Here is a 17,526-nt window from a genome sequence, read left to right on the forward strand (position 1 = left end):
CCTGCTCTGAGTTATGGCTGCTGTGAGTGGGACCCAGGAGGGGGTGGAGGGAACAGCTGTAGGGACACCCACAGGACTTTGTCCAGGAGCCTCTCCTTCTCTGTCAAGTTCCCGTCAACGAAACTTTAGTCTTAGACAAAAAATGAAGGAAACAAATCAAATAAGAAACAAACAAAATCACAGTAAAACTGAACTTATACCCGGTGAAAGAAACGAGCAATGGCACTAGCTTTCTTGGTCAGAACGAGGCACCATCCCGGCAGGTGGACAGTCCTGGAGACATGGCTTCTGCTCCCGAAGCCCCCGGAGAGACCCTCCGTCCCGGTCCCATCTGAGAGGCTGGCGGAGGTAGACTGTGCTCCTGAAATGAGGCAGGAAGATGGCAAATGCAGGCCTGGGGGAGGTCAGGGCTCAGAGCTGGCCTGGCTCACTGCCGTGCTGTCTGTGTCTTCCACTGTCATGTGAAGGAGACGGGGGTTAGGCATGGGGGACATTTGCTACCTGAGGCCAGCAAACCTATTTTAGGGGCTGGGGAGAGTGAAGGGGAGAGAATGCAGCGTTCCTAGGAAACCGCTGAGTCCCATATGTGACTTCCCCACAGGTGATACCGCTCGCCCCTCATGAGCTCCCATGGGTGGGTTTCCAGAGCCCATGGGAAGTGACGTGTGTCCTCTTCTCCTTTTCTGCCCTGTAGGGGCTTTGACGCACGCAGGGTGTCAGCCAGGGTTGTGAAGTATCGAAAACCCCCTAATATGTGCAATAACACCTCCTCTGAAGCTCTCAGTAGGGTCCCAGTGATGAGTCACCTTGGTCACACGGAGTGCAGCAGACACTTTGGAGGTTCTCATGATGGCTGGGAGCAAGGTGTCCCAGGCAGAGCCCCTGAGTCTGTGACCTAGGACACCAGTGATGGGTCTTCAGGAATCCCAGGCCAACATTCCTGCTCCTGGTTTATCATCATGACCTCCTTGTTCACCCGTGGCCTGCAGCCTGAGGATGAGACTGACTCCCAGCATCACAGAGCTGAGCACAGCCCCTGTGCTAACAAAAGCTACCCTTCCACAGGGAAGGAAGAAAAACATCTGTCCCCCATTAGATGCTCTGACCCCTGCCTGTGACCAACAGCAGCTCTACTTCTCCGGTGTAGCTTGTGCTTCAGAAACCAGAGAACTCCACATACTTGACTCTGTCCATCTTATGGGCTCCATGAAAATAACTTACTTTCAGGGCGCCTGGATGGCTCAGCCAGTTAAGCATCTGCCTTAGGCTTAGGTCATGATCCCAGAGCCCTGGGATCAAGCCCAGCATCAGGCTCTCTGCTCAGTGGGGAGTCTGCCTCTCCCTCTCCCTCTGCAGCCCCCATCATGCTCTCTCGCTTTCTGTCTCTTAAAGAAAATCTTTTTTAAAAAAAGAAAATAACCTTTCTTACTGTGTCCCAGTCCAAACAAACTCACTTTGTCTCAAGAAGCAAAAGTACCCCCCACACTTGTTGGGTGGGGATGGTAAGGAAAGCAATAATATGGGACTGTGACCTGAGAGACCCAAGTCCCCTCTGCCAAGCTCCCTACATGTCCCATGGTCCTGTCCCAGGATTAGCTGATCATTTCCTGACTGTGAAACTGGCGGGTCTGTGTTTCTCTGTCTCTTCCAATGGTGCCCTGGGGATCATGGGAATGCCCTGGGGCTGGAGAGGACCCCTCCCCTTTGAGGACAGGGCCCTCAGACATGCTCACTTCTCCTTGTCCAATCAAGAGTCCACATACTTTCTCTCTCAGGTTCTTTGGTTGGGATGATGTTAAATAAATCTCTTATTGCAGGTCTAGATCCTGTGAACCCAAATCCCATTATCAGATAAACTTTTATTATAGGAAAATTTCTAGATAGTCTTATTTTTCTAAGGGATGGTCCATGGAGCTCTCAACAAACTTGATCAGACCCTGTGCTGGTGAGTAACAGCTCACGAGGGTCCTGCAGTTCAGAAGTGGAAGGAGGACCTCTAATTCAGAGGAGGTCCCACTATAGCAATGATTTTCTTATACCAATTGTCTTACTGAGAACAATTACAAAACTCCACTAAAAATATGTTAAATATATCAGAGAAGCGAAAGAGAATAAGGAATTTCCAGGTTTACAGGGCAAATGGAAACCAAGAGAGGTATGAATGAGCAGAAGACACTTTTCCCCACAATGTTATAGTCTCATGATGAATACAGACATCAAATGTCAAGTCCTGTACAATGTGGGCTGGGGCAACCTAACAGGACACCCTTACACCAACAAGAACAACAGCAGAATGAGACACCCTATAAGAGGAACACATGTACAATCAATTCCAGTTATGAACATGGGGGAACTCTGGGGAAGATAAAACCTTAATCTTAAGGACCAGTTCAAGCTGGTCATGGATCGGTGATGGCTCCAGTACAGGGCTGAAGAAATCCAAATGCCAGGTAATTCTGAATATCTGGTGACATAATCACTGTGCAATACATTCTGTGTTTAGTTTTCTGGAGTTCATTAGTGAACTGGAAAAAAAAAATGTCACAGTCCCAGTCATGGTGTAGGAGACCTACTCATTCTATGCACCTGGGTAGTACCATCAGAAAAATCCATCTGAAATCAGGATGGTCCAGGAGAGCTGGGTGGTGTCAGGGGGGCTCTGAGCTCAGCAGGGGGCACTGCTGAGCTTTTCCAGAAGGGACAGGGCTCTGGCTAAGCCAACGAGGAAAATACTCTACTGACTGTTGCATAACTGACCAAGCAGTGTCCTCAGTGAAGTGAGACTTTCTGCTTGTTGGGTCCCCAGAAACCACATGAGTACTCAGCACTGACTCACACCCCTGCATCAAATTTCGTCCTCCATCATCATGAGTTGTCATCCTGGCCTACGTCCAGGCAGGGATAGATGGACAGTCAAACACAGGGACAGATTTGTATGAAGATACCTGGCCTATGAAGGCAAATGGTCATAGGATCAGTGACACCTGTGGGTGGGAGTGTCAGATTTCCAAATACTTGTCCTCTGCAAGCAGAGTCTTGGGGCTTCAGCATGGCCAGGATTCCTCTGCCCTTCACAAATCTCAATCCATAGAAAGGCGTTCCATGAGGACACTAGTGGAAAGATTTTGAGGGCATGAACCTGCAGGGACAGCAGATGTGAGGTAAGGAATATGCACAGTACGTCAGCTGCGTCGGTTAGCGAGAGAGCCCCTGAGCCCTCAGCTCTGGTTCCATGAGAAAGTGGGGTGGGGAGGGGGGGGTCACTGCACACATTGCCTTGGGACTCACTGCTACCTTAGCCCAGGGCAGGAGGGGTGCATGGGCATGTCCTTCAGGGATTGAAAGCACAGCCCAAGGGCAGCACTTGGCTGCATCAAGCAGCATCACCATGGAACATCTGGACAGCTGCTGTCTGTCCTTCTCATTGTGAGGGGCTCCTGGTGCCCTGGTTCTCCCTCATCCAGCTTCCCAATTCTCCCATTCAGCACTGGCTCCTACTTGCCCCCTAGACAGTCCTCAGGGACGGTAATTCAGTAATGCGGACCCATGAGAATGACTGGGACAATCAGCAGGGTTGTCTCAGGGCTCCCTCTAGTGGTCAGGAATCCTTGTGGAAACCATGGTGTCCCTGCTCATCCTTGATGAACTACCCAATACCCATCGATGGTATTTATGACTGTTCTGTTTCTTCTCATTTGCTTCATCATTTTGTAGTGGTGGATGAGAACAGATACATACATCTTCAGATGTTTCAATTATCCTTTCTAATTGTTCCGTTTCCCCTTAAGTTTTAGGTTCTCTTCATCTCAAAATTTCATACATAACAGTTACACATTAACTACTTTTTCAGGAATAACTTTGTTTAATAAATATCACTGAATTTAGTATGAATATTTATGTCTGATGTCACTTAAGTCTCTGAACACAGATGATTATAAAGGGAAAAAATGATCATGCAAATTTCATTAAACAATTTACTAGGCATTCAGAAATGAGCATCCAATCACCTTTTTATTGGGATGAGCCCTGGGTGTTATACGCGACTAATGAATCGTTTAACACTACAACAAAAACTTATGATGTACTATATGGTGGCTATCTGATCGTAATAAAAAAAAAAAAAAGAACTTCACTTACCTTCGTAGCATCAAGCTGCCAGATGTGTGAACTCTCTGTGAGCATCTGTGCTTTATCTCCATTTACTTTCTGCATCGGCTAGAAATATGTTTCCTAATGTGTCAGAAAAGCCAAAGAGGTTATTTTTTAGGTCTGGGAATTTAAAAAAATCATATAAATTGATTGCAAATACTCCTTCACATTATGCCATGTTAAAATAAGAAAGGATTTGGAGGAATGTTCAACCGATTGCAGAAGAAACCCGTACTAGAAATCAGAACATGGATGTGTCAATACAGACAGGCACCTGGTGAGGTGCAGAAACCAGCTGGGCTCTCAGGGCTTTGGGCCTTGTGAGGTGTGCGCCCTGTGACCAGCAGGGGGTGCTGTGGGTCCAGACGGTGGCTGACCCTCCGCGGAGGCTCAGGGAGGGGTTTCACTCAATGAAGCCTGGGACGGGAGACTGGGTGGGTCTTGTGTTCCCTGATGGGGATTCAGCCGCTGTGTCTTCTCGGGTCCGGCAGAGTCCCCAGAGCAGGGACCTATGTGGTCCTGTCAGCAGGTGCGTTCTCCCAGGGCTCTCCCCTGGGCTGAGGCCAACCCCCATCCTCAGGGTGTCTGTGAGCTGAGCTCCAGCACCAGGGCTCAGGGAGGGGCTGGGCAGTCACTGGGTGGACCCCGTTTGCATGGACAGCCCCTCCCGGGGCAGAGGGTGGAGGAGAAAAGGAGGCCTGGGGCAGCCCCGCCCACTGTGGGGGCCTGGGTCTGTGTCACCATGGCCTGGATTCCTGTCCTTCTTGTTTTGCTTTCTCATGGCACCGTCGGGACAGGCCTCGGGGACACAAGACAGCCCTACAGCTGGTGTCAGCTCCTCAGTCACAGAGTCTGAGAAACTTTACCCTTGTCCCTGCCCTATCACCCATGAGACCTGTGTCTGCGCTCACCTCTCTCGGCCCGTGCTGACCCGGCCGCCCTCCCTCTCTGCAGCTCTGGAAGCAACTGTTGGACTCACCTGCACCCTGATCAGGGACATCGGTGTGGGCGGCTCTGACAGCTACTGGATCCAGCAGCGGCCAGGGAGCCCTCCCCGGTGTCTGCCGAGGTTCTCCTCAGACTCCGAGAAGCACCAGGGCTCCGGGGTCTCCGGCCGCTTCTTGGGCTGCAAAGACGCCTCGGCCAAGGCTGAGCTTCTGCGCATCTCGGGGTTTGCAGGCGGAGGCTGAGGCGGACTCTCACTGGGCTGTAGTTCTTGGCAGTGGGCGCAGCTACCGCTCCTCACAGCGTCTCAGACAACGTGGAAGTGAGACCGAAACCCCTGGGCCCTTCTCTCTGGTCCTCTTCATCAAGAAGCTTCTGTGGGGCTTCCTGTCAGGTGTATGCCAGCAGTGTAGCGCTAAGCACAGTGACAGAGACACATGAGGGGGGTGACAAAGTCCTGGGGCCCAAGGGTCCAAGCGGTGACACGTGTCCAGAGGTGCTTAATCCCTTCACTGGTGACAGCAGTATAACACATTCCCGAGGGCCCCGCGGGAACTCTGTCCTTTCCTTACACACGGTGCCCATGGAGCCTCTAAAATGTAAAACAGAATGTCTATTAATACTAATACATATTCACATCACTAACACATTTTCCCTTGTAAGACGTGTGGAACAGGAGATGAAATCCATCCAGATGGCAGCACACAACATCATACTATGTTTTAGGAATCATTACACACATATATATATTCTCTTTTAAGATTTTATTTTTATGTAATGTCAACACCCAACGTGGGCCTCAAACTGACAACCCTGAGATCAAGAGTCAATGCTCCAGGGACTGAGCCAGCCAGGCCCCCTCTAGATGCGTATCTTTGCTTATCCCAGCCCCCAGGGATAAGAGAAATGAGAAAGCTAATTAAAGAGATGAACTTTCTGAGGAGCCTCCCCTCCATCACAGAGATTTCACACCAAAGCCCTGTTTGTTTGCCTGGAACTGGCAGTGAGCCTGGAGTTCAGAACCCACATTGTCTGAATGCCCTGCTTTTAACATAAAATGCTGTCTCTGGGTCAAATATGTAAAAAGCCCTGGCAGCGCAGCCCTTGGCGCTCACACTTTGTGTGGTTGTTGTTGTTTCTTTCTGTTTGGTTTTTCCTCTCATTTTAAAGTCAAACAAACCATCCTGTGGAGCCTCTCTGATGGGCAGGAATGTACTTCCTGTAAAACAAAGACAGAGCATATGTATCTTTTTTACTACACTTGGCCTCACTTTGCATCACAAAGGAGGAGAAGGAAGAAGAGAGCCCTAATCAATGACTCACACGGTTTCATCTATCCTTCTAGATCCTGTTCCCTGAGCTCTGGAGTCTCTGGAGCCCCCTCTCCAGAGACCCCATGTCCTCCTTTCCCAAGACCACCATGCAGTCCCTGCTTCTGTGCCCCAGGACCCCTGGGCTGGCCTTTGCTGCCACAGACAGACCCCCAGACCTGGGGAGAGGAACGGGAGGGATGGAGCTGAGGGGTGAGGTCTTTGGGCATCAGCTCCCGGATCCACAGGACTGGGGAGAATGAATGAATCCACACTTGTTAAAAGAGTGCTTCTCTGCATGGGTCCCAGAGCGGCCTGGGGGACCTCTCCTTGTCTCCCTCCCTTTCTCCACAGGATCCAGCCACAGGGCTCTCAGGCACACACTAGGCTCTGCTGAGATATTTCTGGGTGCCAGCTAATCCCTCCTAAGGGCCCTGAAGGGGATGAGCATTTACGACCACCTTCCGCCTGGGAGGAGCTGGACTCTCAGGTGTGACCACAGGGATTCACTGCCATGATGGCACCTGCCCTGTGTCCTCCACACACATTGATTGTCACCTCTCCCTGCTGGTTCTGTTGTCCTGTCCTCACTCAGGGGAGCCCCTTCTTCTTTGCAGTCTCCAAACCTGACAGCCAAGACGCCTGTTTTATTCCCTCTGTCCTTCCCCTCACAGATACAGGAAGACATGGGTCCTATGGGACCCTCTCCTCAGCATGTCTGACATGTTCCTTCCTTGTTTTCCCATTTACTTCCCTGCCATGGATTCCTCACACGCGTGCACGCTCCTCTTGTCTGATGTGAGTCTCGTGTAGCCATAAGATGTCTGGTCATGCACGCAGTCTAGTGTGTGTGACATCTTCCCTGCCAGGTCTCCACTGCCCACGGAGGGTGATGTGCTCGGGTGTCGGCCCCACAGCCCACTGCACCCACCCCTCCCCTGGGGTCACTGTCACATGTCACTCTGCTCACGTGAGAGTCTGTGTGTCTGCTGTCCCACTTGGCCTGTGTCACTAACAAAGAAGGGAGAGGATTAAAAATGATATTGCAAGCCTCCTCTGTAGCAGCTGAATTTTAGTATAAGGCCAAAGTTCTGTGCGTTTGTAGACGTATTTTATTTTTATATTTAGTGGTGGTGGTGGTGCTCACAAGGGAGGTCCTCATAGGAACCGAAGGCCATTATAAAGGCAACACATTCTTTCTGTATCTTTCAAGTTCAACCTGTAGTTATTTTATCACATCTACAAGCCCATACAATTGAACAATGACTTTAGGGGTCTTCCATGTAATTGGTCCAGTTGTATAGTCAGCTAATTCAGTGCTTCGAAAATTTAAACTCTATATATTAGTTTCACATATTGGTTTTTCTTAACTAAGTAAATTATTTTACAGAATTAATCATCCTTATTCCTGACATAGTAATTAAAATGAAATATATTAAACTTATATGTGTGGAACCAAATAATGCACATCAACTAAGTAAGATTTTAATTGACAACATATCTAAAATAGTCAGTTATGCAATTTAAAATTGGATTTTCAAACATGTCTCTCTATACTGTATTATAGCAAACATTTCAGAAGATACTTAAGTGCACATAATCCTTCTTATCACAGAAAGAGTAATATCAAATATTTGATTTTTCTCCACCTGTCTACTATGCATTTCTAATTGTCCTGGGGTTGACCAGCAGGCTCCTCCCACGGAGAAGGTCAGCAGGGGACCAGGTGTGACACTGACACCTGTTGCCTGGGACCTGCAGCTGTCAAGTTCCAGAATAATTCTTTTCCTTCCCAGTCCATGCCCTGAGCCCCTTGTGAATAGCACTGAGTTGTGTGCTTCACACATAACAAGAGGTGGCTCTGCCATCCAGTTGCCAGATCTGTCAGCTATGGGGTCTGCCCGTGCCGTCTGCACACATCTGAGGACACGTGAAGGTGCTGTGAACTAGAGGCTCTTTCCCAGGCTCCAGGCACCTCGTGCAGCCACTCGAGGGCTGAGAGTGACATGTGGCTGCAGCCTGGCTCCCATCTTACAGGGGACTGACGTCCGTGTGCATGAAGATGGTTTAAAGCTCACACTTACATACCATCTCTGCCATGGAAGCAAATGGCAGCACCCACATTACTTTGCAACTGAGCTTCTCTTCAGTGATTTACTCCATGCAGTGGGTTTCATGGTGGGAAGACATCTGGGTTTATTGTTGTAGAAATGATAATATTTAGTGGTTTTGAAGGATTATTCCATTTATGGCATAATTCACACTTCTTATACTTTATAATGCCTATAGATAAAAGTTTTAAATTCTAGTACAATTAATGGATTGACTTTGTACAGACAGTTCTTGTGGTCATAAGTAGGAACCACATGATGTGCACTTTTGTGCAGTTGACATCCATCTCGACATGCCTTACTAGAGAGTCAGAATGGACCCATGTCTTTAGTTTGCACTGGCAAGTCAGACAGGATGTCAGCCTCCATGGGCTCCTTTCCACACCTCCTTCTGCACCTGATATGGATATGAAGATCCTGAAGCCAAGAACCATGCTGGGGACAGTGGTGGCAGCATCTCCATGCCCTGGCCAGTTCCTGTCATGACACAGCCCCTCTCTGTCTCCTGTCAGCTGAGTCCTCAGCGGTGCTATGGACACACGTGGCAAATCTTCTGTCTCCCCGGGAGAGGCCAAGGCCTCCTCAGCACGACTAGGGAGCACTCAGATTGGGTCCTAACCAGGGACCTCACTCAGGGACAAAAGGTCAAGGCTGAAGTCGCTAAGAGATCAAATACCTTTCAGGACCCTTACTGGGTGCTCTGATTGTCGCCCATTCCCTATGGGGCTGGCACCTCTCACTCTGAAAGTCACACAATGAGCTCCGTGGACACCTACAGAAGTCGAGCATGTCAAGAGCACAATGGTTAGACACCTGGAAAACCTAAATCAGATGGTCCATGAGCTTGAGCTGGTCAGCGGGAGAGGAGAACTGGTGACTTTGAGAGGTCACACTCCTCGGCCCCCAAATGTGGGGAGACAGTGGTGTTGGCTCTGGGCCTCTAGGGCCCATGGGGGAGAGCCTCCTGGAGATGCTTTAAATCCTGCTCCTTTAAATTAGGCCTGTGATCAATCACGGGGCTGTTGTTCATTGAGTTATTGTTAATAAATACACCCATTGCTGTGTTGAACATGCTTGTCCTATGTGAGTGTGGACAGGGTCCTCTGTGTCAGCAGTGAGTGCAGACTGCATAGCTGTTTCTCACTAGGGCCTTGCTTTCTCTGACAGATTACAAACTCTTGTGGATCACCTGTGGTCTTGCTTTGATCACAAAATCTTCTCAGAGGAAGCACATGCTACTTGTGGACAAGGGCCCATGCTCACCCTGCCCCTTAGTCTCCCATTCTGCCTCCCTGACCAGCAGTATTCCAAGAATGGCTTCTAATCCACGTCAGCATGGGGGGCAGCTGACCACATGGAGGCTTGTGGAGGGAGAGCAGCTTCAATAAGAGGTAAGGATGTTGCGGCCCCTCAGTTTCTGATGAAAGGAGCCCAGGTGAAAATCCTTCCCCATTTTGTTAATAAGAAGCCCAGTCAGAGCATGCACACCTCTGGGAAATCACTGGGACTCACTGAGGACAATGCCCTGAGCCCAGAGTTTGCAGAGGAGGCGTCTGAGGCAGTGGGGATTTGACTTAGGAGGGGCAGAGAGCATGGGGATCAAGGCTGCCCCCACACTGAGCAGACAGAAACCAGCTGGGCTCTCAGGGCTTTGGCCCACGAGGAGGTGTTTGCCTTGAGACCGGAAGGGGGCGCTGTGGGCATGTTCTGTGGTCCTTACAGAGCTCCTCAGAGAAGACCTTTCAAACAAAGGAGCCTGTGCTTGCAGGCTGGGTCCTGTGCTCTCTGATGGGGACTCAGCAGTCTCCAGAGGGCTTTGTCTCCAGAACAACTCTTAACACTCTTAACACTTAACTGGGATCCGCTGATGAGACTGTAAATGTAAACCCCACCCCCACCCCAATGCACACTGCCCAACATGGCCTGATCTGTCCTTGAAGTCCCCTTAGGAATTCAGGCAACCCTGTATATTTAAAAGGTCTGCAGAGAAGGAAAATGGCAGTTGTTCCTTACTCAGATTTTGAAAAATGGTTCCTTTCATGGTTCTCAAGCTGTCCTCCAAATCAACCCTGCCATCACCAAGAAACTGACACCTCAGTTCATCTCCAACAAAACAGCAGGGATTGCAAAACTAGGGGTCCAATTTTCAGTTACCCCTGACTGCCAAGTGATGATACTTGAGCAGGTCTGATCTGCAGGGGACAGGGCCAAGAGTGGGTTCTGCTGCTCACAGACTGGGACTCCCCTCCTTCTCTGGATGGAGACGTGCTATGGGATGCTTATTCCAGCAGGATCCACATCCTGAGAGGTCTCACTCTGACAGAGGGGTCCTATGAAAACACTGCTTGACAAGAAGGAATATTTTAGAGGCGCACACAGTGTTCAGCTGTGCTTCCGATTGTCCAATTCCAATGTTAACAAGGCTAAGCAACAGAAATCAGGAAGGAGCCCTGCTCTTCAAAATGCCAACACATTGTTGCATCCGGTTGTTATTTCACGGAAACTCCAGAGAGCTGCCCACACATCTGCTGCTTCCTCTTATTCCACGTGGTTCAGGTCATGTTCTTTACAAAAATCATGAAAAAATATGCAGTAAGAAAGAATGCCTTGAGTTCAGAGAAATACAAGAACTGAAAGTCTTGTCTTTATGTCCAAAGCAATCAGAAGAAAAGAACTTAAAATAATTAGAGCAGAAATCAATGAAATTGAAAACAGGACATCAATAGAGAAAAGTCAACAAAACCCAAATCTGATTCTTTGAAAAGACCAATAAATTTGACAAGCCCTTAGCCAGGCTAACCAAGAAAAAAGAAAGAAGACACAGATTACCAACATCAGACTTGAAAAGGGGGTCATCTCTACTGATCTCATACACATTAAAAGGATAAAGAATTATTATAAGCAACCCTACCTACAAACTTGATACCCGGGGTGAAATGTATCACTTCCTTGAAAACTACCAAAACTCACACAAGAAGAAACAGATAGTGTGAACAGACCTGTAACTATTAAAGAAAATGAATCAATAAATAATCATTACAAAAGACTACACCAGACACAGATGGTTTTACTGGTGAATTCTACCAAATATTTAAGGAAGAAATATTGCCAGTTCTCTTAAAACTCTCTCAGAAAACAGAAGCAGAGGGAACAACTCCAATTCATTCTATGAGACCATTATTACCTTTATACCAAAAGCAGAAAAAGAACTAAAAGAAAGAAAAACTGCAGAGTATTTCTTATGCATAGATGCAAAAATCCTTAACAAAATATTAGTAAATCAAATCCAACAATGTATAAAAGGACATCACAGTGAAGCGGAATTTACTCCACATGGGAAAACTGGTTCAACATTCAAAAATCAGTTCAAATAATTCACCACCTCAACAGCCTAAAGATGAATGATCATAAGATCATATTGTTTCAGAAAAAAACTTTAGACAAAACCAACATCCATTCATGATAAAAGCTCTTAGCAAACTAGAAATATAAGTTAATTTCCTCAACTTGATAAAGAATGAGAAAGAATCTCTGTAAAAATCCAACAGCTATAATAGATACATAATGACATATTTGATGGTGAGAAACTGGATGCTTTACCCCAAAGACTAGGAATAAGACAAGGATGTCCTTTCCAATTGTATTGGAAGTCCTAGGTCTTAGAAATAGAAATAAATGGTATACAGAGTAGGAAGGAAGACATAATTTAATCCACAGATGACATGATTACCTATGTAAAGTATCCCAAAGAACGAACCACCACCACCAACAGCAACAAAAGCCTCCTGGGAAGTGATTATGGTAAGGTCCCAGGAAAGGCTAATATACAAAAATCAATTGCTTTTATTTACATACCAGCAGTGAACATGTGGAATTTGAAATTGATGTAAATTACCATTTACATTTGCATAAAAATGAAATATTTAAGTACAGATCTAACAAAACATGTGTAAGATCTATATGGAAGAAACTACAAAACTTAGAGGAAATCAATGGAGAGATATTCCATATTCATTGATTGGAAGACTTAATATTGTTAAGATGTCAGTCCTTATTGATTTGATCTATACATTCAGTGCAATCCCAGTAAATCCCCAACAAGGTATTTTGTAGATGTTAACAGGCTGATTCTAAAGTTTATATGGAAAGACTCAGAATAACCAACACAATACTCCTCTAAGAAGAGGAACAAAGTTGGAGAGCTGACATTACCCATGCTCAAGATTTACTATGAAACTACAGTAATTCAAGACAGTGTGATATTGGTGAAAGAATATACAAATAGATCATTGGAACAGAGAGCCCAGAAATAGACCTGCACAAATATAGTCAACCGATCCCTGACAAAGATGCAAAGGCAATTCAATGGAAGAAGCATATTCCTTTCAACAAAGAGTTCTGGAACAGTTGGATGCCTATCTGCAAATACATTAGATACAGATGAGAGAGAGAGAGAAATAGAAAAAGAGAGAGGGACCTACCACATTTCACAAAAAGTAGCTCAAGATGAATCATAAAGCTCTATGTAAGATGCAAAAGTATATAATTTTTTGATTATGACATAGGAGAAAAATCTGGGTGACCTTGAGTTTGGTGATGAGTTTTTAGATATAACACCAAAAGCACAATCCATGATAGAGAATTTATGTTGGGCTTTAGTAAAATTTAAAAACTCCTGCTTTGAGGCCAGAAAGGACTGGCAAGATATCTTCAGAGCACTAAACGAGAAAAATATGCAGCCAAGAATACTATATCCAGCTAGGCTGTCATTGAAAATAGAAGGAGAGATAAAAAGCTTCCAGAACAAACAAAAACTAAAGGAATTTGCAAACACGAAACCAGCCTGACACAGGCTATTAGATTGGATTAAAAAACAAGACCCATCCATATGCTGTCTGCAAGAGACTCATTTTAGACCCAAAGACACCCCCAGATTGAAAGTGAGGGGGTGGAAAACCATTTACCATGTTAATGGACACCAAAAGAAAGCTGGGGTGGCAATCCTTATATCAGACAAACTAGATTTTAAAACAAAGACTGTAATAAGAGATGAGGAAGGACACTATATCCTACTTAAAGGGTCTATCCAACAAGAAGATCTAACAATTGTAAATATCTATGCCCCGAACATGGGAGCAGCCAATTATATAAGGCAATTAATAACAAAAGCAAAGAAACACATTGACAACAATACAATAATAGTGGGGGACTTTAACACCCCCCTGACTGAAATGGACAGATCCTCTAAGCAAAAGATCAACAAGGAAATAAAGACTTAAATGACACACTGGACCAAATGGACTTCACAGACATATTCAGAACATTCCATCCCAAAGCAACGGAATACACATTCTTCTCTAGTGCCCATGGAACATTCTCCACAATTGATCACATCCTAGGTCACAAATCAGGTCTCAACCGGTACCAAAACATTGGGATCATTCCCTGCATATTTTCAGACCACAATGCTTTGAAACTAGAACTCAATCACAAGAGGAAAGTCGGAAAGAACTCAAATACATGGAGGCTAAAGAGCATCCTACTAAAGAATGAATGGGTCAACCAGGAAATTAAAGAAGAATTTAAAAAAATTCATGGAAACCAATGAAAATGAAAACACAACTGTTCAAAATCTTTGGGATACAGCAAAGGCAGTCCTGAGAGGAAAGTATATAGCAATACAAGCCTTTCTCAAGAAACAACAAAGGTCTCAAATACACAATCTAACCCTACACCTAAAGGAGCTGGAGAAAGAACAGCAAATAAAGCCTAAACCCAGCAGGAGAAGAGAAATCATAAAGATCAGAGCAGAAATCAATGAACTAGAAACCAAAAGAACAGTAGAACAGATCAACGAAACTAGGAGCTGGTTCTTTGAAAGAATTCACAAGATTGATAAACCCCTGGCCAGACTTATCAAGAAGAAAAGAGAAATGACCCAAATCAACAAAATCATGAATGAAAGAGGAGAGATCACAACCAACACCAAAGAAATACAAACAATTATAAGAACATATTATGAGCAACTCTATGCCACCAAAGTAGATAACCTGGAAGAAATGGGTGCATTCCTAGAGATGTATCAACTACCAAAACTGAACCAGGAAGAAATAGAAAACCTGAACAGACCTATAACCACTAAGGAAATTGAAGCAGTCATCAGAAATCTCCCAAGAAACAAAAGCCCAGGGCCAGATGGCTTCCCAGGGGAATTCTATCAGACATTTAAAGAAGAATTAATACCTATTCTCCTGAAACTGTTCCAAAAAATAGAAATGGAAGGAAAACTTCCAAATTCATTTTATGAGGCCACCATTCCCTTGATCCCAAAACCAGACAAAGATCCCATCAAAAAGGAGAATTACAGATCAATATCCTTGATGAACACGGATGCAAAAATTCTCACCAAAATACTAGCCAATAGGATCCAACAGTACATTAAAAGGATTATTCACCACGACCAAGTGGGATTTATCCCTGGGCTGCAAGGCTGGTTCAACATCCGCAACTCAATCAACGTGATACAATACATTAACAAAAGAAAGAACAAGAATCATATGATCCTCTCAATAGATGCAGAAAAAGCATTTGACAAAGTACAGCATCCTTTCTTGATCAAAACTCTTCAGAGTATAGGGATAGAGGGTACCTACCTCAATATCATAAAAGCCATCTATGAAAAACCTACAACGAATATCATTCTCAATGGGGAAAAGCTGAGAGCTTTTCCCCTAAGGTCAGGAACGCGGCAGGGATGTCCACTCTCACCACTGCTATTCAACGTAGTATTAGAAGTCCTAGCCACAGCAATCAGACAACAAAAAGAAATCAAAGGCATCCAAATCGGCAAAGAGGAAGTCAAACTCTCACTCTTTGCAGATGATATGATACTGTATGTGGAAAACCCAAAAGACTCCACCCCAAAACTGCTAGAACTCATACAGGAATTCAGTAAAGTAGCAGGATATCAAATCAATGCACAGAAATCAGTGGCATTCCTAGACACCAACAACAAGACAGAAGAGAGACAAATCAAGGAGTCTATCCCATTTACAATTGCACCCAAAACCATTAGATACCTAGGAATAAATCTAACCAAAGAGGCAAAGGATCTGTACTCAGAAAACTATAAAATACTCAGGAAAGAAATTGAAGAAGACACAAAGAAATGGAAAAACGTTCCATGCTCATGGATTGGGAGAATCAACATTGTGAAGATGTCAATGCTACCTAGAGCAATCTACACATTCAATGCAATCCCCATCAAAATACCATCCACTTTTTTCAAAGAAATGGAACAAATAATCCTAAAATTTGTATGGAACCAGAAGAGACCCCGAATAGCCAGAGGAATACTGAAAAAGAAAAGCAAAGCTGGCGGCATCACAATTCCGGACTTCCAGCTCTATTACAAAGCTGTCATCATCAAGACAGTATGGTACTGGCACAAAAACAGACACATAGATCAATGGAACAGAATTGAGAGCCCAGAAATGGACCCTCAACTCTATGGTCAACTCATCTTTGACAAAGCAGGAAAGAATGTCCAGTGGAAAAAAGACAGTCTCTTCAACAAATGGTGTTGGGAAAATTGGACAGCCACATGCAGAAGAATGAAACTGGACCATTTCCTTACACCACACACAAAAATAGACTCCAAATGGCTGAAAGAACTAAACGTGAGACAGGAGTCCATCCAAATCCTAAAGGAGAACACAGGTAGCAACCTCTTCGACCTCAGCCTCAGCAACTTCTTCCTAGAAACATCACCAAAGGCACAGGAAGCCAGGGCAAAAATGAACTATTGGGATTTCATCAAGATAAAAAGCTTTTGCACAGCAAAAGAAACAGTCCACAAAACTAAAAGACAACTGACAGAATGGGAGAAAATATTTGCAAATGACATATCAGAGAAAGGGCTAGTATCCAAAATCTATAAAGAACTTATCAAACTCAACACCCAAAGAACAAATAATCCAATCAAGAAATGGGCAGAAGACATGAACAGACATTTTTCCAAAGAAGACATCCAAATGGCCAACAGGCACATGAAAAAGTGCTCAACATCGCTCAGCATCAGGGAAATCCAAATCAAAACCTCAGTGAGATACCACCTCACACCCGTCAGAATGGCTAAAATTAACAAGTCAGGGAACGACAGATGTTGGCGGGGATGTGGAGAAAGGGGAACCCTCCTACACTGTTGGTGGGAATGCAAGCTGGTGCAACCCCTCTGGAAAACAGTATGGAGGTTCCTCAAACAGTTGAAATTAGAGCTATCATTCAATCCAGCAATTGCACCACTGGGTATTTACCCCGAAGATACAAATGTAGGGACCCGATGGGGTATGTGCACCCCAATGTTTATAGCAGCAATGTCCACAATAGCCAAACTGTGGAAAGAGCCAAGATGTCCATCGACAGATGAATGGATAAAGAAGAGGTGGTATATATACACAATGGAATATTATGCAGCCATCAAAAGGAATGAGATCTTGCCATTTGCAACGACGTGGATGGAACTGGAGGGTGTTATGCTGAGTGAAATAAGTCAATCAGAGAAAGACATGTATCATATGACCTCACTGATATGAGGAATTCTTAATCTCAGGAACAAACTGAGTGTTGCTGGAGTGGTCGGGGGTGAGAGGGATGGGGTGGCTGGGTGACAGACATTGGGGAAGATATGTGCTACGGTTAGCGCTGTGAATTGTGTAAGACTGTTGAATCACAGATCTGTACTTCTGAAACAAATAACGCAACATATTTTAAGAAAAAAAAAAGAAAAAGAAGAAGATAGCAGGAGAGGAAGAATGAAGGGGAGTAAGTCAGAGGGGGAGACGAACCATGAGAGATGATGGACCCTGAAAAACAAACTGAGGTTTCTAGAGGGGAGGAGGGTAGGGGGGATGGGTTAGCCTGGTGATGGGTATTAAAGAGGGCACATTCTGCATGGAGCACTGGGTGTTATGAACAAACAATGAATCATGGAACAGTACACCAAAACAAAT

At 45.3% G+C, this 17,526-nt stretch overlaps 1 pseudogene; it reads left to right on the forward strand.

Annotated features, from left to right (window-relative positions):
• Nucleotides 1-4,602: 4,602 nt before the first annotated feature.
• Nucleotides 4,603-5,339, forward strand: LOC148162298 (immunoglobulin lambda variable 5-45 pseudogene; annotated as a pseudogene).
• The last annotated feature ends 12,187 nt before the right edge of the window (nucleotides 5,340-17,526 follow it).

This window comes from Eumetopias jubatus, unplaced genomic scaffold (assembly GCF_037043125.1).
Source record: "Eumetopias jubatus isolate StellerSeaLion01/CBP00866 unplaced genomic scaffold, mEumJub1_p1.0 scaffold_16, whole genome shotgun sequence".
NCBI lineage: Eukaryota > Metazoa > Chordata > Mammalia > Carnivora > Otariidae > Eumetopias > Eumetopias jubatus.